Here is a 23,726-nt window from a genome sequence, read left to right as displayed (position 1 = left end):
AAGATCGGCATTGGTCATGGCTGTTAACGGGATATCGGATCCAAAATCCGACCCGATAGCTTAACAACGTTCCGTTACGGTGGATGCCAAGTGTCGGTCACCCTTGACGAAAGCACTTCTGTGACACGCGATTTATCGTCATGGAAGTGGACACTTCCGTGATGATAATTTTGGCAATGTCATGGAACACTTCTACGACAGCACAGGTATGACTATCTTGTTTCTGTCATAAATTTGTCATGGATGTACATGCATGACAGAAAATGCGACCTACTATGAGAAACATGTATCATCACAGAAGTTTATTTTTTTGTAGTGTTCATCCAACCCTTCTAGATATTTAAACAAAGGTAGGCATCCGTTGCTGCGTACATGATGCGATCTTCATCTATTGTCTTCGACTCCCATGCATGATGAAACTCGTGGTGAGGTTTCTTCAGTTGAGCGTACGAAGGATCAATCATGGCTGCTGCCAGGGTCAGCATTGAAGGCTGAGAGGAGGACACCAGGCTTGCCTTCTGGAGATCGAAGGGCTGGCCTACAACGAGGCCCATCTGACCCAAGACAATCCTGTCGTTCCTAAAGTCTACAGTAACGAATTTCACTCTTTCATCCTTGAGGAAGTTCTTAAAATCCTGGCACTCAACGTCGGCATGGCATATGTGGTAGACCAAGCACACATTATGTACGCAAACTTGGATCACATCGGGCTTCTTCTTCTCTGCCTCCTTTAGAATCTTCTCGCTTTCCAGGACTGTGGTGTACTCAACATCTAGCCCAGCGACCCACTCATCCTTTGAACTTTTGAACATGCATAGAAAGCGAGCAAGGCATGCTTCCACCGTCGTGGATCTACGGGTGTAGATGACGATGAACTCATCGCCGGTGATGGCTCTAACCTGGTACTCAGTGGCGATCATGGAGATTTGGGAGGCCATGGATTTTGGAGGCGGGTTAGGAGAAGTTGAACCGGTGTAATGTGAAAGGATGGGACGACTGGGAGCGAACTGTTGTAAGGTAGAGGCTGGGGACGAGTAGGGCATGCGAACGGCATGGGGTTGTTGGCTTGCCCGTTTGATAAACGGCTGCATGCCCCCAAAGAGTTATCGAGTACTACCCACTAGATGTCATGTCTACTAGGCCCATATCGTAGGCCTAACGGTATAGCTTCTTCGTGTTCGCATGCCATGCCGGTGCATGGATGTAACTTCACTTAATTCTCTCAACCGTCACGCCTCCCACGACCTTCGCCTCCGTCGCGCAACCGTGCCCTTTGAAACTTCGGACGGCTATAAATGAGCAATTTGTTTTGCCTATTCTGCATACATGATACTCCCTCTGGTCCTTTTTACTCCGCGTAAGATTTGTGTCAACTCAAAGTTTGCAAAGTATTTGACCAAATTTATACTAAAAATATCAATATCTACAATACCAAATATATATTTTATGAAACTACGTTTTATAATGAGTATAAAAATATTGATTTGACATTATGAATGTTGATACATTTTTCTATAAGTTTGGTCAAAGTAGAGGTACATTGACTTCAGACAAAACGGTTTTTTGAACAGAAGAAAAAACTTATATGCACAATGCAGACTAGTTCACCCGTCCAGGTCTGTGCCATGTCCTATCTAGTCATCACAACAAGGTTAGCTATTAGAGTACTCTTATCAAGATAGACGGTGGAATAGTTTTTGTAGTCTACAAAAGTAGTCAATTAATGCTCCCATTCTTCACAAAAAAATGTGTTTACCAATGCATTATCGCATTGCATGCATGCATGAACACTAGTAAATGACAAAGATTTTTACATGCACTAGCAAGATGCTCGTGCGTTGCACGGAACATCAAGATCTTGTCGGAGAAAAGGATGAACGAGGGAAGGCCTTATCTGCAAATGTGGAGAGGAGTGCGGGTAAATTGTCATAGTTTCCTTCCTATCTGTTAGATATAGATCAGACGGCCTATATTGCAGGATGGCAGGCACACCATCATCACCAACTCTGCTTTTTATAAGAGTAGAGATAAGAGTCGAGATAGAGAGTAGAGATTAGTTAGTATTCTCTTTAGGCTACCCATAGTACAAAGTATCATATACTAGTATCATGTGCACGATACTAGTGTATGATATGGGACTACCTTTATAGTGCCATGCATGACACAAAGTAGCATAGTATTTAACATGACACGGTATCTACCTATGTTACTCTAACCCCCCTCTCTTCTTTAATTCTTTGCCACATCAGCATGTTTGCTATTCCCATGTGCATGATACCAGTACCACATTACCACCACTATGGTCAGCCTTAATCATCGCATGCAATAATTTAGTGCACCTTGAAATTTGAACGCCTGCTTGACTCTCATTCTCCCTCCGGCAGTCCCACCACTCCACCCCGTGTGGAAAAAATATGCATGCATGACTCTCCTCCCCCCGCGCTCAACCAATCCATTGTGACCAGCAATATTTCCACCCCTCCCCTCCCCTGTAATTTACTCCAACAAATATGCCCACGTGGTTGTTACGTTAATGACGCAACATATCTTACGGGATGCTGCTTCAGTTACTTAACTGCGGGTGCATTGGGTCACTGACATGTGGGCCCAACATGCATCTGGCCCACAAGTCAGTGACGCAACTGCACCTGCACTTAAGTTAGTGAAACTCAGTCCATATCTTGCATAGGTGTGCCATTGCTCGCTATAAAGATTGTGCCTCCCATGGCATTCGGAAGAACGCTCACGTCCATCGCTATCTCCTCCCCATCCCTCTCACGTCGACCACCATGGCATCGCCCCTCCCAAGCCCTAGGTATATCAAATCACGTAAACTCATAATACCGATCGTCATCGAATGTTAAGCGTGCGGACCCTACGGGTTCGAGAACTATGTAGACATGACTGAGACTCATCTCTGGTCAATAACCAATAGCGGAACCTGGATGCTCATATTGGTTCCTACATATTCTACAGAGATCTTTATCGGTCAAACCGCATAGCAACATACATTTGTTCCCTTTGTCATCGGTATGTTACTTGCCCGAGATTCGGTCGTGGTATCATCATACCTAGTTCAATCTCGTTATCGGCAAGTCTCTTTACTCATTCCGTAATGCAACATCCCGCAACTAACTCATTAATCACATTGCTTGCAAGGCTTATAGTGATGTGCATCACCGAGAGGGCCTAGAGATACCTCTCCGACAATCGGAGTGACAAATCCTAATCTCAATCTATGCCAACTCAACAAACACCATCGGAGACACCTGTAGAGCATCTTTATAATCACCCAGTTATGTTGTGATGTTTGATAACACACAAGGTGTTCCTCTGGTATTCGGAAGTTGCATAATCTCATAGTCATAGGAACATGTATAAGTTATGGAGAAAGCAATAGCAATAAACTAAATGATCAAAGTGCTAAGCTAAAGGATGGGTCATGTCAATCACATTATTCTCTAATGATGTGACCCCATTCATCAAATGACAACTCATGTCTATGGCTAGGAAAGTTAACCATCTTTGATTAATGAGCTAGTCAAGTAGAGGCATACTAGGACATTCTGTTTGTTTATGTATTCACACATGTACTAAGTTTCCGGTTAATACAATTCTAGCATGAATAATAAACATTTATCATGATATAAGGAAATATAAAAAACAACTTTATTATTGCCTCTAGGGCATATTTCCTTCAATACAAGTAGACAGTGACAATGAGTTAAAAACATTTTCTGGTCCAATGCAAGCTGGCGAGGAGCGTATCAAGACTTTGGCGATTGCATAACATTCGACACAACTTACAAGACCAACAGATTTCATATGCCTTTGGGAGTGTTTGTTGGAACAAATCATCATTTGCAGTCAAAGACATTTGTTGTTGCCCTGATCAGAGACGAAGATGCAAACTCATTCAAGTGGTTGTTCGATACTGTCGGTGTTCCGGGAACGGGGGTCCCCAGACTTGCCTGCCTGCAGCCCATGGCATTTCTCTGCGAGCGGGCCTATACGGCCCATCTTCACCAGCAAGGACTCAAGACCCTCGCGAGGGGAAAAGCCTCGTGAGGCGGACGACACAAGACCTCCTCAGGAGCGGCCTCACCAGGATGGCTCGCGAGGGGCGGAGAGATCAAGGCCAGGAAAACTTGGCGAGGTTCTGGTGACGTGAGCCATGATGACCAAGGCCAGACGGGCGCCAGCGTGCATAGTTGATACGTCTCCAACGTATATATAATTTTTGATTGCTCCATGCTATATTATCTACTGTTTTGGACATTATTGAGCTTTATTATACACTTGTATATTATTTTTGGGACTAACCTATTAACCGGAGGCCCAGCCCAGAATTGCTGTTTTTTTTGCCTATTTTAGGGTTTCAAAGAAAAGGAATATCAAACGGAGTCCAAACGGAATGAAACCTTCGGGAACATGATTTTTGGAACGAACAAGATCCAGGAGACTTGGACCCTACGTCAAGCAACCAACAGGGAGGCCATGAGGTAGGGGGGGCGCGCCCTCCACCCTTGTGGGCCCCCTGTTGCTCCACCGACGTACTTTTTCCTCCTATATATACCTACGTACCCCCAAACGACTAGATACGGAGCCAAAACCCTAATTCCACCGTCGTAACTTTCTGTATCCACGAGATCCCATCTTGGGGCCTGTTCCGGAGCTCCGCCGGAGGGGGCATCGATCACGGAGGGCTTCTACATCAACACCATAGCCTCTCCGATGAAGTGTGAGTAGTTTACCTCAGACCTACGGGTCCATAGTTATTAGCTAGTTGGCTTCTTCTCTCTTTTTGGATCTCAATACAAAGTTCTCCCTCTCTCTTGTGGAGATCTATTCGATGTAATCTTCTATTCGATGAATTGTGGGTTTATGATCAAGTTTATCTATGAACAATATTTGAATCTTCTCTGAATTCTTTTATGTATGATTGGTTATCTTTGCAAGTCTCTTCGAATTATCAGTTTGGTTTGGCCTACTAGATTGATATTTCTTGCAATGGGAGAAGTGCTTAGCTTTGGGTTCAATCTTGCGGTGTCCTTTCCCAGTGACAGTAGGGGCAGCAAGGCACGTATTGTATTGTTGCCATCGAGGATAACAAGATGGTTTTTTATCATATTGCATGAATTTATCCCTCTACATCATGTCATCTTGCTTAAGGCGTTACTCTGTTCTTATCAACTTAATACTCTAGATGCATGCTGGATAACGGTCGATGTGTGGAGTAATAGTAGTAGATGCAGGCATGAGTCGGTCTACTTGTCTCAGACGTGATGCCTATATACATGATCATACCTAGATATTCTCATAACTATGCTCAGTTCTGTCAATTGCTCAACAGTAATTTATTCACCCACCATAAAATACCTATGCTCTTGAGAGAAGCCACTAGTGAAACCTATGGCCCCCGGGTCTATCTTCATCATATTAATCTTCCAATAGTTAGTCATTTTCATTGCTTTTATTTTACTTTGCATATTTATCATAAAAATACTAAAAATATTATCTTATCATATATATATATATATCAGATCTCACTCTCGTAAGTGACCATGTAGGGATTGACAACCCCATATCGTGTTGGTTGCGAGGATTTATTTGTTTTGTGCAGGTGCGAGGGACTCGCGCGTAGCCTCCTACTAGATTGATACCTTGGTTCTCAAAAACTGAGGGAAATACTTACGCTACTTTGCTGCACCACCCTTTCCTCTTCAAGGGAAAACCAACGCAAGTGCTCAAGAGGTAGCAAGAAGGATTTCTGGCGCCGTTGCCGGGGAGGTCTACGCAGAAGTCAAACATACCAAGTACCCATCACAAACCCTTATCTCCCGCATTACATTATTTGCCATTTGGCTCTCGTGTTCCTCTCCCCCACTTCATCCTTGCCGTTTTATTCGCCATCTCTCTGTCTATCCTCCCTCTCTTTCTCTATTTGCCTCTATTTGCCCGTTTCTTATTTGCTTGTGTGTTGGATTGCTTGCTTGTCACGATGGCTCAAGATAACACTAAATTGTGTGACTTTACCAATACCAACAACAATGATTTTATTAGCACTCCGATTGCTCCTCTTACCGATGCTGAATCTTGTGAAATTAATGCTGCCTTGTTGAATCTTGTCATGAAAGATCTGTTTTCCGGCCTTCCTAGTGAAGATGTCGCTACTCATCTAAATAGCTTCATTGATTTGTGTGATATGCAAAAGAAGAAAGATGTGGATAATGATATTTTTAAATTGAAGCTATTTCCTTTTTCGCTTAGAGATCGTGCTAAAGCTTGGTTTTCGTCTTTGCCTAAAAATAGTATGGATTCTTGGAATAAGTGCAAAGATGCTTTTATCTCTAAGTATTTTCCTCCCGCTAAGATCATCTCTCTTAGAAACGATATTATGAATTTTAAGCAACTTGATCATGAACATGTTGCACAAGCTTGGGAGAGGATGAAATTAATGATACGTCATTGCCCTACTCATGGTTTCAATTTGTGGATGATTATACAAAAATTTTATGCCAGATTGAATTTTGCTTCTAGAAATTTTTCAGATTCGGCCGCGGGAGGCACTTTTATGGAAATCACTTTAGGAGAACCTACTAAACTCCTAGATAATATTATGGTTAATTATTCTCAATGGCGCACTGAAAGATCTACTAATAAGAAAGTGCATGCGATAGAAGAAATTAATGTTTTGAGTGGAAAGATGGATGAACTTATGAAATTATTTGCTAATAAAAGTGTTTCTTCTGATCCTAATGATATGCCTTTGTATACTTTGATTGAGAATAATAATTAATCTATGGATGTGAATTTTGTTGGTAGGAACAATTTTGGTAACAACGCGTATAGAGGAAACTTTAATCCTAGGCCTTATCCTAGTAATTCTCTAATAATTATGGTAATTCCTACAACAATGCTTATGGAAATTTTAATAAGATTCCCTCTGATTTTGAATCTAATATTAAAGAATTTATTACTTTGCAAAAGAATTTCAATGCTTTGATTGAAGAAAAATTGCTTAAGATTGATGAGTTGGCTAGGAACGTTGATAGAATTTCTCTTGATATTGATTCTTTGAAACTTAGATCTATTCCTCCTAAGCATGATATCAATGAGTCTCTCAAAGCCATGAGAATTTCCATTGATGAGTGCAAAGAAAGAACCGCTAGGATGCGTGCTAAGAAAGATTCCTTTATAAGAGCGTGTTCTTCTAGTTTCCATGATAATAAAGATGAAGATCTAAAAGTTATTGATGTGTCCCCTATGAAATCTTTGTTTTGAAATATGAATCTTGATAATGATGGGACTGAATATGATCCACCTTTACCTAGAAGGCGTTCCAAAAATTCAGAGTTTTTAGATCTTGATGCTAAATTTGATAAAAGTGGGATTGAAGAGATCAAAACTCTAGATGTTAATGAACCTACTATTTTGGATTTCAAGGAATTTAATTATGATAATTGCTCTTTGATAGATTGTATTTCCTTATTGCAATCCGTGCTAAATTCTCCTCATGCTTATAGTCAAAATAAAGCTTTTACCAAACATATCGTTGATGCTTTGATGTAATCTTATGAAGAAAAACTTGAGTTGGAAGTTTCTATCCCTAGAAAACTTTATGATGAGTGGGAACATACTATTAAAATTAAAATTAAAGATCATGAATGCTATGCTTTGTGTGATTTGGGTGCTAGTGTTTCCACGATTCCAAAAACTTTGTGTGATTTGTTAGGTTTCCGTGATTTTGATGATTGCTCTCTAAACTTGCACCTTGCGGATTCCACTATTAAGAAACCTATGGGAAGAATTAATGATGTTATTATTGTTGCAAATAGGAATTATGTGCCCATAGATTTTATCGTTCTTGACATAGATTACAATCCTTCATGTCCTATTATTCTTGGTAGACCTTTCCTTAGAACGATTGGTGCAATTATTGATATGAAGGAAGGAAATATTAGGTTCCAATTTCCGTTAAGGAAAGGCATGGAACACTTTCCTATAAAGAAAATTAAATTACCTCATTAATCTATTATGAGAGCCACTTATGCATTGCCTACCAAAGATGGCAATACCTAGATCTATCCTTGCTTTTTATGCCTAGCTAGGGGCGTTAAACGATAGCGCTTGTTGGGGGGCAACCCAATTTTATTTTTATTCCTTGCTTTTTGCTCCTGTTTAGTAATAAATAATTTATCTAGCCTCTGTTTTGGTTGTGTTTTTTGTGTTTAATTATTGTTTGTGCCAAGTAGAACCGTTGGGAAGACTTGGGGAAAGTCTTGTTAATCTTGCTGTAAAAAACAGAAACTTTAGCGCTCACGAGAACTGCTGCCATTTTTGTGGAAAGTGATCTTTAGTTAATTCTTTTTTCAGATGATTAATAGATAAATTCCTCACGTCCAGAAATTTATTTTAGAATTTTTGGGGTTCCAGATCTTGAGCTAGCTACAGATTACTACAGACTGTTCTGTTTTTGACAGATTCTGTTTTTCGTGTGTTGTTTGCTTATTTTGATGAATCTATGGCTAGTAAAATAGTTTATAAACCATAAAAAAGTTGTAATACAGTAGGTTTAACACCAATATAAATAAAGAATGAGTTCATTACAGTAACTTGAAGTGGTCTTTTGTTTTCGTTGTAAAACGACGGCCAGTGAATTGTAATACGACTCACTATAGGGCGAATTCGAGCTCGGTACCCGGGGATCCTCTAGAGTCGACCTGCAGGCATGCAAGCTTGGGGATGCCCATGGAACCCCCAATATAATCTAAGGACACCTAAAAGCCAAAGCTTGGGGATGCCCCGGAAGGCATCCCCTCTTTCGTCTACTTCTATCGGTAACTTTACTTGGAGCTATATTTTTATTCACCACATGATATGTGTTTTGCTTGGAGCGTCTTGTATGATTTGAGTCTTTGATTTTTAGTTTACCACAATAATCTTTTCTATACACACCTTTTGAGAGAAACACACATGATTCGGAAATTATTAGAATACTCTATGTGCTTCACTTATATCTTTTGAGTTATATAGTTTTGCTCTAGTACTTCACTTATATCTTTTAGAGCACGGTGGTGGATTTCCTTTATAGAAACTATTGATCTCTCATGCTTCACTTAGATTATTTTGAGATTCTTAAATAGCATGGTAATTTGCTTAAATAATCCTAATATGCTAGGTATACAAGATTAATAATAAAATTCTCTTATGAGTGTGTTGAATACTAAGAGAAGTTTGATGCTTGATGATTGTTTTGAGATATGGATGTAGTGATATTAAAGTTGTGCTAGTTGAGTAGTTGTGAAATTGAGAAGTACTTGTGTTGAAGTTTGCAAGTCCCATAGCATGCACGTATGGTAAACGTTATGTAACAAATTTGAAACATGAGGTGTTCTTTGATTGTCCTCCTTATGAGTGGCGGTCGGGGACGAGCGATGGTCTTTTCCTACCGATCTATCCCCCTAGGAGCATGCACGTAGTGCTTGGTTTTTGATGACTTGTAGATTTTTGCAATAAGTATGTGAGTTCTTTATGACTAATGTTGAGTCCATGGATTATACACACTCTCACCCTTCCATCATTGCTAGCCTCTTCGGTACCGTGCATTGCCCTTTCTCACATTGAGAGTTGGTGCAAACTTTGCCGATGCATCCAAACCCCGTGATATGATACAGTCTTTCACACATAAACCTCCTTATATCTTCCTCAAAACAGCCACCATACCTACCTATTATGTCATTTCCATAGCCATTTCGAGATATATTGCCATGCAACTTTCCACCATCCCGTTTATCATGACACGTTCATCATTGTCATATTGCTTTGCATGATCATGTAGTTGACATCGTATTTGTGGCAAAGCCACCATTCATAATTTTTCATACATGTCACACTTGATTCATTGCATATCCAGGTACACCGCCGGAGGCATTCATATAGAGTCATACCTTGTTCTAGTATCGGGTTGTAATCATTGAGTTGTAAATAAATAGAAGTGTGATGATCATCATTTAATAGAGCATTGTCCCAAAAAAAAGAGAAAGGCCAAAAAATTAATAAAATAAAAAGGTACAATGCTACTATCTTTTTTCCACACTTGTGCTTGAAAGTAGCACCATGATCTTCATGATAGAGAGTCTCTTGTTTTGTCACTTCCATATACTAGTGGGAATTTTTCATTATAGAACTTGGCTTGTATATTCCAACAATGGGCCTCCTCAAGTGCCATAGGTCTTCGTGAGCAAGTTGGAAGCACAGCCACTAGTTTCTTTTGTTGAGCTTTCATAAATTTATAGCTCTAGTGCATCCGTTGCATGGCAATCCCTACTCCTTGCATTAACATCAACCGATGAGCATCTCCATAGCTCATTGATTAGCCTCATTGATGTGAGACTTTCTCCTTTCTGTCTTCTCCACATAACCCCCATCATTATACTCTATTCCACCCATAGTGCTATATCCATGGCTCACGCTCATGTATTGCGTGAAGGTTTATAAAGTTTGAGATTACTAAAGTATGAAACAATTGCTTGGCTTGTCATCAGGGTTGTGCATGATGAGAGCATTCTTGTGCGACGAAAATGGAGCATGACTGAACTATATGATTTTGTAGGGATGAACTTTCTTGGGCCATTATTTTGAGAAGACATAATTTCTTAGTCAGTATGCTTGAAGTATTATTATTTCTATGTCAATATTAAACTTTTATCTTGAATCTTTCGGATCTGAATATTCGTGCCACAATTAAGAATAATTACATCGAAATTATGCCTAGTAGCGTTCCACATCAAAAATTCAGTTTTTATCATTTACCTACTCGAGGACGAGCATGAATTAATCTTGGGGATGCTTGATACGTCTCCAACGTATCTATAATTTTTGATTGCTCCATGCTATATTATCTACTGTTTTGGACATTATTGGGCTTTATTATACACTTTTATATTATTTTTGGGACTAACCCATTAACCGGAGGCCCAGCCCAGAATTGCTGTTTTTTTTGCCTATTTTAGGGTTTCGAAGAAAAGGAATATCAAACGGAGTCCAAACGGAATGAAACCTTCGGGAACATGATTTTTGGAATGAACAAGATCCAAGAGACTTGGACCCTACGTCAAGCAACCAACAGGGAGGCCACGTGGTAGGGGGGCGCGCCTACCCCCCCAGGCACGCCCTCCACCCTCGTGGGCCCCCTGTTGCTCCACCGACATACTTCTTCCTCCTATATATACCTACGTACCCCCAAACGACCAGATATGGAGCCAAAACCCTAATTCCACCGCCGTAACTTTCTGTATCCACGAGATCCCATCTTGGGGCCTGTTTCGGAGCTCCGTCGGAGGGGACATCGATCACGGAGGGCTTCTACATCAACACCATAGCCTCTCCGATGAAGTGTGAGTAGTTTACCTCAGACCTACAGGTCCATAGTTATTAGCTAGATGGCTTCTTCTCTCTTTTTGGATCTCAATACAAAGTTCTCCCCCTCTGTTGTGGAGATCTATTCAATGTAATATTCTTTTGTGGTGTGTTTGTTGAGACTGATGAATTGTGGGTTTATGATCAAGTTTATCTATGAACAATATTTGAATCTTCTCTGGATTCTTTTATGTATGATTGGTTATCTTTGCAAGTCTCTTCGAATTATCAGTTTGGTTTGGCCTACTAGATTGATATTTCTTGCAATGGGAGAAGTGCTTAGCTTTGGGTTCAATCTTGCGGTGTCCTTTCCCAGTGACAGTAGGGGCAGCAAGGCACGTATTGTATTGTTGCCATCGAGGATAACAATATGGGTTTTTATCATATTGCATGAATTTATTCCTGTACATCATGTCATCTTGCTTAAGGCGTTACTCTGTTCTTATGAACTTAATACTCTAGATGCATGTTGGATAGCGGTCGATGTGTGGAGTAATAGTAGTAGATGCAGGCAGGAGTCGGTCTACTTGTCTCGGACATGATGCCTATATACATGATCATCCCTAGATATTCTCATAACTATGCTCAATTCTGTCAATTTGTCAACAGTAATTTGTTCACCCACCATAAAATACCTATGCTCTTGAGAGAAGCCACTAGTGAAACCTATGCCCCCCGGGTCTATCTTCATCATATTAATCTTCCAATAGTTAGTTATTTTCATTGCTTTTATTTTACTTTGCATCTTTATCATAAAAATACCAAAAATATTATCTTATCATATCAATCAGATCTCACTCTCGTAAGTGACCGTGTAGGGATTGACAACCCCTTATCGCGTTGGTTGCGAGGATTTATTTGTTTTGTGCAGGTGCGAGGGACTCGCGCGTAGCCTCCTACTGGATTGATACCTTGGTTCTCAAAAACTGAGGGAAATACTTACGCTACTTTGCTGCACCACCCTTTCCTCTTCAAGGAAAAACCAACGCAAGTGCGCAAGAGGTAGCAACAGTGTCCTTATTTCCTCTTTGGTGCTAAGGGAGCAGGCGCAGGTGCGGAGTACCAAGGTGCCAAGCAAAGGTTTCCATACCGGCGCAATGAGACCAAGACCAGCTGGACGGCAGGACGGAGGTCACCATGGATCCCAAGGCAGCGTCACCACTAGAGCTTTTGGCAGACAAAGACTGCTTTTGTCAGGATAAGCTATACTAGCTGTCCCCTTTCAAATTGGCCGTTGTTGGCTCCCTTCCCGCTCAATATTTGGGGAGAGGACCAGGGCCTCTATAAATAGGACTAGCCCCCACCATAGCTAGGAGGAGGACGGATCGAGAGAGACCAGAGCTACCACAAGTTCACCGAGCACAAGAACACCTCTCCTCAGGAGGCTGTTCTTCCCCTTGGACTGTTCATCCTCAGCCCAAGAGGCAATCCACCACCACACACTGGAGTAGGGTATTACACCACAACGGTGGCCCGAACCAGTATAAATCTTGTGTCTTTTGTGTTGCGAGTTCATCGAGTTAGCCCGTAAGACCTTAGCGAAGTTTGGACGTGTATCGGTAGGGGGAGATCTCTGCGCGCATCCCAGTGTTCGCACCTTGTGGGTTTTGCCGGAACCCGTGATCCGACATTTGGCGCGCCAGGTAGGGGTGTGCCAGAGTTTTTCTTCCGTCGATTCGCGCTCCACCATCTTCGCGCCCATTCTCCACGACTGGCACCGCCCCGTCGCCTGGATCTACGGGTGCCCATAGTGGCGCTCGGGGGCTCCGAGCCCTTGCTCCCGCCTTGCGGCAGGTGAAGTGGCCACCCAAGTTCAAGCCGGAGATGTCACCGCGCTACGATGGCGCGGCGGACCCATCGGCTTTCCTGCTGGCATATGAGGAAGCCGTCCTTAAGGCCGGGGGCGATGACAAGGTCATGGCCAACTGGCTTCCCATGGCCCTCACTAGCGCACTGTGCGCCTGGCTGCTCAACCTCCCTGGATCCACGATGGCGTCCTGGGAGGAGTTGTGCGGCCTCTTCGTTGCACGCTATGGGGCGCCGGCGCACCATGCGGTTGCGGCCCTCCTTGGCGGCTCGCAAGCACCACCCTCAAATCGTCATGTCAAGCCATTCTTTCACCAGGTCGGCGCTACTTCCAAGTACCCCGTGGCTCCGCCGGGCTGGGCCGCACCCGAGGCCGACCTCACCTTCGACTCAGGGGATCATCCCGCCTCCACCGCCGGCTCGGGTGCGCTCCCAATGCTTTGCACGCCCACCATCTGCCACTTGTCCATGACCAAGACACTCATCGATAGCGGCGCCGGCCTCAACATGCTCTCCGTCGAGGCCTTCAGCCTTCTTCACGTACCGTTCGAGCGGCTCCGCCCAAGCAAGCCTTTCTCAGGGGTTGGTGGAGGCTCCGCCTGCTCCCTGGGGCAGATCCGCCTCCCCATGACCTTCGGCATGCGCGACAACTACCGCACCGAGCTCGTCGACTTCAACATCGCCCACATCGGCCTCCCGTATAACGCCATCCTCGGGTACCAAGCTCTAGCCCAGTTCATGGCAGCAACCCATCTGGCTTACAACCTCATGAAGATGTTGGGGAGTGAGGGTGTCCTCACCATCAAGGGGGACGCCAAGGAAGCCTTGATGACGCTCAAGCTCGCCATCAAGCTCGCCGCAGCAGCGCAGCCCTCCGACTCGGATACCTCCAAGGCCAAGGGAGCCACACCAACCAAGAAGAAGCAGTTTTTCACTCAGGACAAGGCAGAAACCAAGCGAGTGCCAGTCGAGGAGGATGGGTCCTCAGGGGCAACCTTTACCATTGGCGCCAACCTCGAGCCTGGTCAGGAGGAGGCGTTGGTGAAGTTCTTGCGTGCAAACAAGGAAGTGTTCTCTTGGGAGCCCGATCAGCTGGTGGGGGTCCCAATAGAGGTGATAGAGCACCACCTAAAGGTGTGCCCCAACGTAGGCCTCGTGAAGCAAAAGGCGAGGCGGCAGTCCACGGAGAAGCAAGCTTTCATGCATCATCCAAGAAACCCGCAAGCTGGAGGCTGCGGGTGTCATTCGCGAGGTTCGGTACCCCGAGTGGCTGGCAAACCCCGTCGTCGTCCCCAAGAAAGGCGGGAAGGAGCGGATGTGCGTCGACTTCACCAACCTCAACAGGGCCTGCCCCCAAGATCCGTTCCCGCTTCCACGCATCGACCAGATCGTCGACTCCACTACCGAGTGTGACTTGCTGTGCTTCCTGGATGCGTTCTCAAGATATCACCAGATCAAGATGGTGGTAGAAGATGTGGAGAAGACAACCTTGCTGACCCCGTGTGGGGTGTACTGCTACACTTGCATGCCCTTCAGACTACGCAACACAGGCACAACCTTCCAGTGCCTTTTGCACATCGCCTTGGGTTGGCATCTCGGCAGGAACGCTGAAGCCTACGTCGACGACATCATGGTGAAGTCTCAGGAGGCGAGGACCCTGATCCAAGACCTGGAGGAGTCCTTTGAAAGCCTCCGCCAGGTAGACTTGTGGCTCAACCCGAAGAAGTGCGTGTTTGACGTCCCTTCCGACAAGATGCTGGGCTTCCTTGTGTCCCACAGGGGGATCGAGGACAACCCAGAGAAGGTCAAGGCCAGTGAACACATGAGTCCACCGCAAACCCTCAAGGAAATGCAGAAGCTTGCTGGATGGGTGACTGCGTTGGGACGCTTTATTTCCAAGCTGGGAGAGCGTGCCCTACCCTTCTTCAAGCTGATGTAGAAGAAGGGCCCATTTGAGTGGACCTCGGAGGCCGACCGAGCATTTCAAGACCTCAAGAGATACCTGACTAGCCCCCCAGTGATGGTGGCGCCGCGACCTCTCGATCCCCTAGTGCTCTATCTTGCCGCCACTCCCTACTCCGCCAGCGCGGCTCTAGTGGCGGTTCGGGAAGAACACCAAGCCAAGGGCGCGTCGCGCCGAGCTACACCCCCAGTAGAGACGATGCAAGGCCAGGAGGGCGCCACAAGGGCCGCCGCCGCAGCAGAAGAGCAAGCTCAGCTGGACGATACTCTCAAACCCACAAAGGTCTCGGCAAGCGATCAAGCCGTCGACGTTCTCGGAACGGGGGTCCCCAAACTTGCCTGCCTGCGGCCTGCGGCGTGGCTCAGGTGGGGGCCCAGCGCGGCCCGTCTTCATCAGCCCAAGCTCAAGACCCTCGTGAGGGGCCAAGCCTCGCGGGGCGGACGACAGGAAGCTTCCTCAAGAGCGGCCTCATCAGGCAGGCTCACGAGGAGGCGGATAGATCAATGCGAGGGTACCTCGCGAGGATCCCATGACGCAAGCCATGACGATCAAGGCCAGGCGGGTGCCAGGCGAGCGCCGGCCTGCACAGGGTCCTTGTTTCCCCTTAGGTGCAAAGGGGGCAAGCACAGGCCAAGGTATCACGCAAAGGTTACCATTCCGGTGCAACGAGACCAAGACCAGCCGGACGGCAGGACGGAGGTCACCATGGAGCCCAAGACGGCGTCATCACCAGTGCTTTTGGCAGCCGAAGACCACCTTTGGTCAGGATAACTTGTACCAGATGTTCCCCTTCAAAATGGTCAATTGTTGGCGCCCTTCCCGCTCAATTATTCGGGGAGAGGCCCAGGGCCTCTATAAATAGAGCTAGCCTCCACAAAGGAAAGGGGGGGAAGAGAGAGAAAGAGATCTGGTAGAACCCTAGCAGAGAGAGAGAGGCGACGAAACTCACCCTAGCTGTTCACCGCACCAGCTCAAGAACACCCCTCGCGAGGCTGTTCTTCCCTTGTACTATTCATCATCAGCCCCTGAGGCAATCCACCACACCACACACTGGAGTAGGGTATTACACCACAACGGTGGCCCGAACCAGTATATTCCTCGTGTCTCTTGTGTTGTTCATCATTTTCATCTTAGTTCGCACGAGAGGATCGGACGTAGATCGGTAGGGAAGAGATCTCCGTGTGCACCCCAGTGTTCGAACCTCGAGGGTCCGCCGGAACCCGAAATCCGACATTTGGCGTGCCAGGTAGGGGTGCGCCGGAGTCCTTCTTCCTCCGCGTCGCGTTCCACCGCTTCGCCACCCAGATGTCAAGCAACCCGGCTGCCAACGCCGACCGCTGGGCAGCGTGGCCCGCCCACGCCATGCCACCGTCTCAGGGCGACCTCAACCTTGCGCCTTAGGCAGCTCGCACTCCACAGGGCGCTGCGGGATGCGGGCGACGCGGCCAGACGCCGCCTGCCCTCACACCACGGCAGGTGCGGGCCGCCGCAAGGGCCTCAAACCACGCCGCTGCCACGGCGCCATACACCCGACGGGAGCAGGCAAACTCCAGGGCCGCGCTCACGGTGGCCCGAGAGCTACTACGGTGCCGCTTGCTGGAAGGCGACCACGACATGTTGTTGGAGCGAGTGGCCGAGCTCCTGGACGCCGCCGCCTCAAGAGCGCCCCCTTTCTGCATCCAGCTGCCGCCCCAGATCCAAGTCAGGTCGCACGACGGCATTCTGCGCGCCCACGCGATTTCAGGCGGGCCCTAGGGCTGGTCCAGCGCCAACACCTCCGCCAGCACTGGGCGGCTGATCGCGCCGGCCCCTTCCTAGGATGGCGAAGGGATGCGTGCCGCGGCCTTTGGCCTCGGCGGACCACCGCGTCATCACATACAAGGCGACACCCCAAGCTAGACTGTGTGGCATACGGGGCGCTACAGCGAGGTCCACGAGGTGGTCGCCCCGGAGGCCTATGTACCCTGCATGGTGGATCAAGGGCGCGACCTGGAAGGAGGTCACGATAGCCAAGCTGTTTCAGGAACCCTAAGAGAGCATCGACAATCGTGCCGACAGCAGCAACTATCGGGTACCACTCATCCCTCAGGATCAAGCTTACGCTAACCATGGGTCGCAGGAGGTACAGGTCACCGCAGCGGATGGCTGCCCCAACGCTGCAGCCTCTTATCCCTCAGGAGGAGGGTGCAGGGAGCTGCAAAAAAGGGGCCGAGATCCGGACTCACCCTCGCGGCGGTCGGGCCAAGGTGTTCTCAGGAGGCAGGCCCTCCGTCGGGGAGGTGCCCCATGGCCTGCCCCCGGTGGAGGACCCGTGGTCGTCAAGGGAACTTCTGGCGACCGCTCTACCCCATTGGCATCGTCCTTGGTTTCCGGTCGCCGTCAATGGCGACAGAGTGAGGCGCAAGGCGGGGCCCTCATCTGGCGATATGAAGCAATGTCGGTACAAGTGAAGAAGGCCCAGTGCCTGTGAAGCTCGCCGCCCCGTGACACTCTCACGTAATAATGAGTGGGGCTGTACATGCCTCGGAGTCTCAGGAGCGCCGGCCTCAGGCCCTGGGGCTCCCACCCACGCCCAGTGGCAGCACTTAGCTCTGAGCTGGTGAGAAGACGTCGAAGACTAGACTAGGTGCTGGACGCGTCTTTTTTTGCTTTTCTTCTGCCTTCTTTCCTTTTTGCTTCTTCCTTGTGGGCAATTTTCTTCGGTTGGATTTAAGTTGGATTTGAGTTCGAAGCTTGCGTGCATTTGGGGAGGGGATGTTTAGTCTCGTTTGAGCAATCTCACGCGTTTTGGTTTTGGCTTTGTGTCCAAGGTTAACATTGGCTGCCCCCCCTCGCGAGCCCCTCACGAGCCGGGCCGGGCTAGGCACATTCACAACCAGGACCGCTGTCTCCGCACCCTCTCCGGAGGTCCTCATCACAGGATCCACAAGTTAATCAAAAGACACCGAGGAGCAGCGACCCCCGCAGGCCCGCTCAGGACTCGTCGGGGTCGGAAGGTACACAAGTCAGCTGACCCATCACCGGGCCGTCAGCTACGTTCACACACAACATCACGCTTACCAGAGTACTAAGTGCAAACCTTTACATGAGGGGCTTCCCCTCCCAAAATGCTCTTACATCCTTCAGGGCCAAGCCCGAACTTTCTTTGTGCAGGTTAAGCGGCAGTAACGCGTGGTCAGTCGGACATATCACTCACCGTGTCTTGGGCGTCCTCAGAGGCATCACTGGCGCCGTCGGCATTCCCGCTGCCGGCGGCGACATCTCCATCAGCGCCAGGCTCATCCACAACATCGCCTTCATTGGCGCCCACAACCACGCCGTCGTCATCGGACGCAAAGGCCCTGACGAGGGCGTCCACATTGTCCTCCACCCACCGCGCCAGGTCGCCCCGGACGGCAATGGGCACGGGTGCGATGGCAGCGTCGAAGTCGGAGTGGGGGTCCCTGTCCTGCAGATGGCTGAAGACGCGGGAGAAGGCACGCCCAAGCAAGGCTCGGCTCCTCTCTTCGACAAGCCAATGGGACCTCTCGGACCAGTTCTCCAGAAGCGTCACCACATCGGTGAAAAATTGGAGGTTGCCGGCGTAGTTGACCTCGTGCGGCTCCCTAGCGGCAGCCTCGCAGATGTAGCCCAAAGCTGTGTTGGCCCTCTCTCAGAGCATTTGAAGCATGGGGGCGTGCACGTGCTCCAGAACCCCCCGCTGACGGAGCTTGTCCTCACTCCGCTGCACGACGGCCTCGGCGTCATCAACCCTCTGTTGAGGAAGAAGCAGCTCCGCCTAGGAAGAGGACAGCTCCGCCTGCGCCGCACCAAGGGTGGCTGTGGAGGAATTCGCACACCGCGTCTCTTCAACCAACTTGGCCTTGATGGCCGCTGTCGTGCCCTCAGCCTCGGCCCCGATCAACATCAACCTCGCCTTGTGTTTGCGCTCGAGGACCGAGCGAGCTCCCGCCACATGGCGGTCGACCTCTTCCTGGACCTAGGCTTCGCGCGCCGCAACATCGTCCTCCGCCTGGGCCGCCAGGCGCTCCCTCGTCTCCAACCGCTCCAGCTCAAGGCTGCGCTCGGCGGCCTCGAGCGTCAGCACCTCCTCGCGCCTCTGGAGCTCCGCCCGGTCGACGGCGGCCTCCTGCATCGACTCAAGGGCCGCGTGGCGCAGCTCTATTTTCTGCTCCACGGAGTTGCTCCGAGCTTTGAGCTCCCATACGCGCTCTTCCGCATCCTTGCGTCGTCGGTCTGCCTCCCGAGCCTCCTCGACGGCCCAGGAGCAGGCCTCCCGCGAAGCCACCAGCGACGCTTCGACCTTCGCGTTGTCAAGGTCACGTTGATGACACGCGAGGGCAATGGCGACCTTCAGCTTGCGCCTCTCCTCAACAAGGCGCAGGCCTTCAGCCTCGAGGCGCGCATGCTCGGCAGCAAGCTCTGCTCCGACCTGGTTCACCACGTCCGCCGCCCCCTGGAGGAACTCTTCACAAAGGGCACGACACTCCCGAGCGCGCCTGAGCACATCTTCCACATCACCCTCTTCCGCTGGAGCATGCAGAGGGCCCCGAGGTGGTAAGCCCCCTCCAGGCGTGGGGCAGGGGGCTGCCGCCCCAGCCATCGCCGGATGGACCGCCCTAAGAGTCCGGCCCGGCGTCGATCCACCCACGGAGGTGGAGCCAAGGACATACCTCAGCCATTCGCCTTCTATGACCAGAGAAGGGGCGCGGGGCAAGCCTGACGTGCCCCAAGAAGGCTCACGAAGAAAGGGTGTCGGGCGAGCAAGATCGAGGCGCCCTATGAAGCAGATCACTCCACCAACTGGTCCAACGGCGAGGACGCCACCCGAGCTCGGCGGACCCAGAGCCAGCAAAGGAGGCGAAGCTGCGGGGGGCGGCTCCTGGGTCGACTCGGCGGACTCAGCAAGGTGGGACCTGAAGGGCCACAATCAGCCACAAGGATAACAGAGCAAATGAGCAGGGAAAGAAGAAGTCTTACTCGTCCATGGCAAAGTACTTCCTGTGCTTCAACAAGAGGCAAGGGCGGTCGCTGCCGCCTGAGGCCTCCTTCCTCTTTCGAAGGGCCTCGAAGTCTACACGAAACTGACCCAAGCGCTGGGGCGGGGGTCGGCCTGGGACGCAGAAGAAGCCTCAGGATTGTCGGTGCCGGAGGAGTCAGCTTTGGGGGCACCGCCGGGCGTCGCCTCGCGAAGAACGGCTGGGGGCTCGGGAGCCCCGGCCTCAGGAGCCAAAGGCCAAAACCCTGCATCAACCACCGCCCCAGGGCGGGCCTCGGGAGACGTCGCCTCCGAGGCTTCACGCGGCGCTACCACCTCGACATCAGCCACTTCAGCTCCCGTCGACTCTCTCCCCGCTCTGTCGCCTGAGGAGGGACCACTGTGGGTGGCAGGGGGAACAACCACGACAACTGGGTTCTCGCACGGCCCCGTGAGGCCAGCCGGGCGCAGCCCCCACTCATCGAAGCTGGGCATCTACTTCACGAAATCAGCCATGCCGGAACAAAGGTACAGAAGGACGCCACCGCTCCGTAGGCTGCCTGGGGAAGGATCACCAGTCAAGACCCAAAGCACCGTCCGCAGCACTTCGGGTGCCAAATCCTCCTCCTGAAGCCGTATGCGGTCTCCGCGCCCCGCAAAGTCCCACATCCGGCGAGAGTGGCGCTGGAGAGGAGCAACACGACACAAAAGGAACTCCCTCACCACCTTGGGCGCTGTCACATTGTGCGCTCTCAAACTTTCGAAGCGGCGCCAGACAAAAGCGAGCCGGGGGCTTGCGAGCGGTTCATGACCCCAGCCTGGGTTGGGAACAGCAGGCAAGGTCGGGTGCGAGAGTAAGGGGCTCGGCACCCCGACGTCCACGTACAGCCACCGCTCTCTGAACCTAGCCTGAGAAGGCGGAAGGCTGAAGTCAATCCCTGAAGCAGCCGTCTCAGGCACGGCGAAGAAGCTTACACATCCCGAGCACTGGGTGGGATCGCTCAGGCGCAGAGAAAAGAAGTGGCGCGGTAGGGCAACAGAAGGAGGGATGCCTATCATCGCCTCGCACACGAAAGTAAAGACAGCCAAAAGGGTAATGGACTCTGGCCCGAGGTGCATCATGTGGATCTGATAATGGGAGAGCACGGCATTAAAGAAAGCAGAAAAGGGGGGAACCAGGCCCGCCCATAAGGCATTGGCAAAGAATCGGACCTCCGTGACGGTCCTAGCAAGAAAGGCGCGGGATGCGGGCCAAACTGTGGTTCGACCGCACTCGTTGAAGATGGAAGCAAGGGCAAAGTGGACCTTGTCCAAAGCTTCCAGGTTGAGTATGATTGACCGATCGACGGCGGGGGCCGCCAATGGAGGTGCGCAGGACGAAGGCGCGTGCTTCTTCCCCCTTCCCTTCTTCGTCGGCGCCATGGCATTGGGGAAGGGGAAGAGCTCGAGCCGGATTGGCGGCGGAGGTTAGAGCTCGGAGGAGAAGGAAAGGTAGGAGGCGAGCGGGCAGCCAAAGGAGGAACAACTGTGCGCAACTATGTTTCCCCTTTGGTGCAAAGGGGGCAAGCACAGGCCAAGGTATCAGGCAAAGGTTACTATTCCGGTGCAACGAGACCAAGACCAGCCAGACGGCAGGACGGAGGTCACCGTGGAGCCCAAGACGGCGTCATCACTAGTGCTTTTGGCAGCCGAAGACCACCTTTGGTCAGGATAACTTGTACCAGATGTTCCCCTTCAAAATGGCCAATTGTTGGCGCCCTTCCCGCTCAATTATTCAGGGAGAGGCCCAGGGCCTCTATAAATAGAGCTAGCCTCCACAAAGGAAAGGGGGGAGAGAGAGAGATCTGGTAGAACCCTAGCAGAGAGAGAGAGGCAACGGAACTCACCCTAGCAGTTCACCGCACCAGCTCAAGAACACCCCTCGTGAGGCTGTTCTTCCCTTGTACTATTCATCATCAGCCCCTGAGGCAATCCACCACATCACACACTGGAGTAGGGTATTACACCACAACGGTGGCCCGAACCAGTATAATCCTCGTGTCTCTTGTGTTGTTCATCATTTTCATCTTAGTTCGCACGAGAGGATCGGACGTAGATCGGTAGGGGAGAGATCTCCGCGTGCACCCCAGTGTTCGAACCTCGAGGGTCTACCGGAACCCGAAATCCGACACAAGCATCGGGGGCTCCACCATCTCAGGAGGCATCCCAACTTCCGGAAGACGCAAGCCTCACCAGCACGCCTACCCTCGTCGAGCACCCGGTATACTTCATCAGCACGGTGTTACGGAACGCAAGGGCACGGTACCCCATGCCTCAGAAGCTCCTGCTCGTGCTCCTGGTGGCCTCACGAAAGCCGCGGCACTACTTTCATGGCCACCCCATCAAAGTCGTCTCGTCCTACCCACTAGAGAGGGTGCTCAGGAGCCCTAACTTTGCTGGAAGGGTCGCTGAGTGGAACATTGAGTTGCAAGCATTCCAGTTGGAGTTCAGCACTACCAGGGTCATCAAGGGAGCCGCACTCGCTGACTTCGTGGCAGAATGGACAGATGCCCCAGAGCTTGAAGTAGGCGAAGACCGGTCCCTCTCGCCGGGAAGTGAGGCGCCCGACGACTGGGTCATGTATTTTGATGGTGCCTTCGCGGCCCAGCGCGCGGGGGCTAGAGCAGTGCTCATCTCGCCCACTCAGGACAAGCTCTACTACGCCGTGCAGCTCTGCTTCCAGCAGGGCAAGAAGGTCTCCAACAACATTGCAGAATACGAAGGCCTCATAGCCGGCCTGAAGGTTGCAGCGGCACTAGGGGTAAAGCGTCTCACCGTCAGGGGCGACTCGCAGCTCCTCGTCAACTTCTCCAACAAGGTTTACGAGCCAAGGGACGAACACATGGAGGCATACCTTGCGGAAGTACGGAAGATGGAGAAACAGTTCCTGGGCCTGGAGTTGCAGCACGTGCCCTGGGGAACCAACAAGGAAGCCGGCGACATCGCCAGAAGGGCATCCAAGCGACAGCCCCAAGAGCCCGGCGTCTTTGAGGAGCGGCTCTTCAAGCCATCAGCAACGCCACCGCTTTCAAGAACAGCTCAGCCTCAGGAGGAACTCTCGCAGCCGCCTGCAACAGGAGCCCCAACCCGTGGCCCGACCTCGGAAGTGCGCCTACTCTTAGTGCTCGAGCCCCAGGAGGGGTGCTGGACAAAGGAACTCAAGGAATACCTGGTGCAAGGGACGTTGCCGGAGAAGGAGGAGGACGTGGAGCATGTGGCCCGGCAGGCCACGGCATACTGCATCCGGGACGGTGAGTTATACAAGAAGCGGCCAAATGACGTTTCACTGTGTTGTATCTCCAGGGAACAGGGGAAGGAGCTGATAGCCGACATACACGGCGGGGACTGCGGGCACCATTCATCGTCACGAACCCTCGTCGGCAAGGCATTTGGCAGCGGATTCTACTGGCCTACGGTGCTCAATGATGCAGCTGAGCTGGTGAAGTCCTACGAGGCCTGCCAATTGCACGCTAAGCAGATCCATCAGCCAGCTCAGGGCCTCCAGACCATTCCACTCTC

The sequence above is a fragment of the Triticum urartu genome, chromosome 1 (assembly GCF_003073215.2).
Source record: "Triticum urartu cultivar G1812 chromosome 1, Tu2.1, whole genome shotgun sequence".
NCBI lineage: Eukaryota > Viridiplantae > Streptophyta > Magnoliopsida > Poales > Poaceae > Triticum > Triticum urartu.
Note: the sequence above shows the minus strand (reverse complement) of the source record.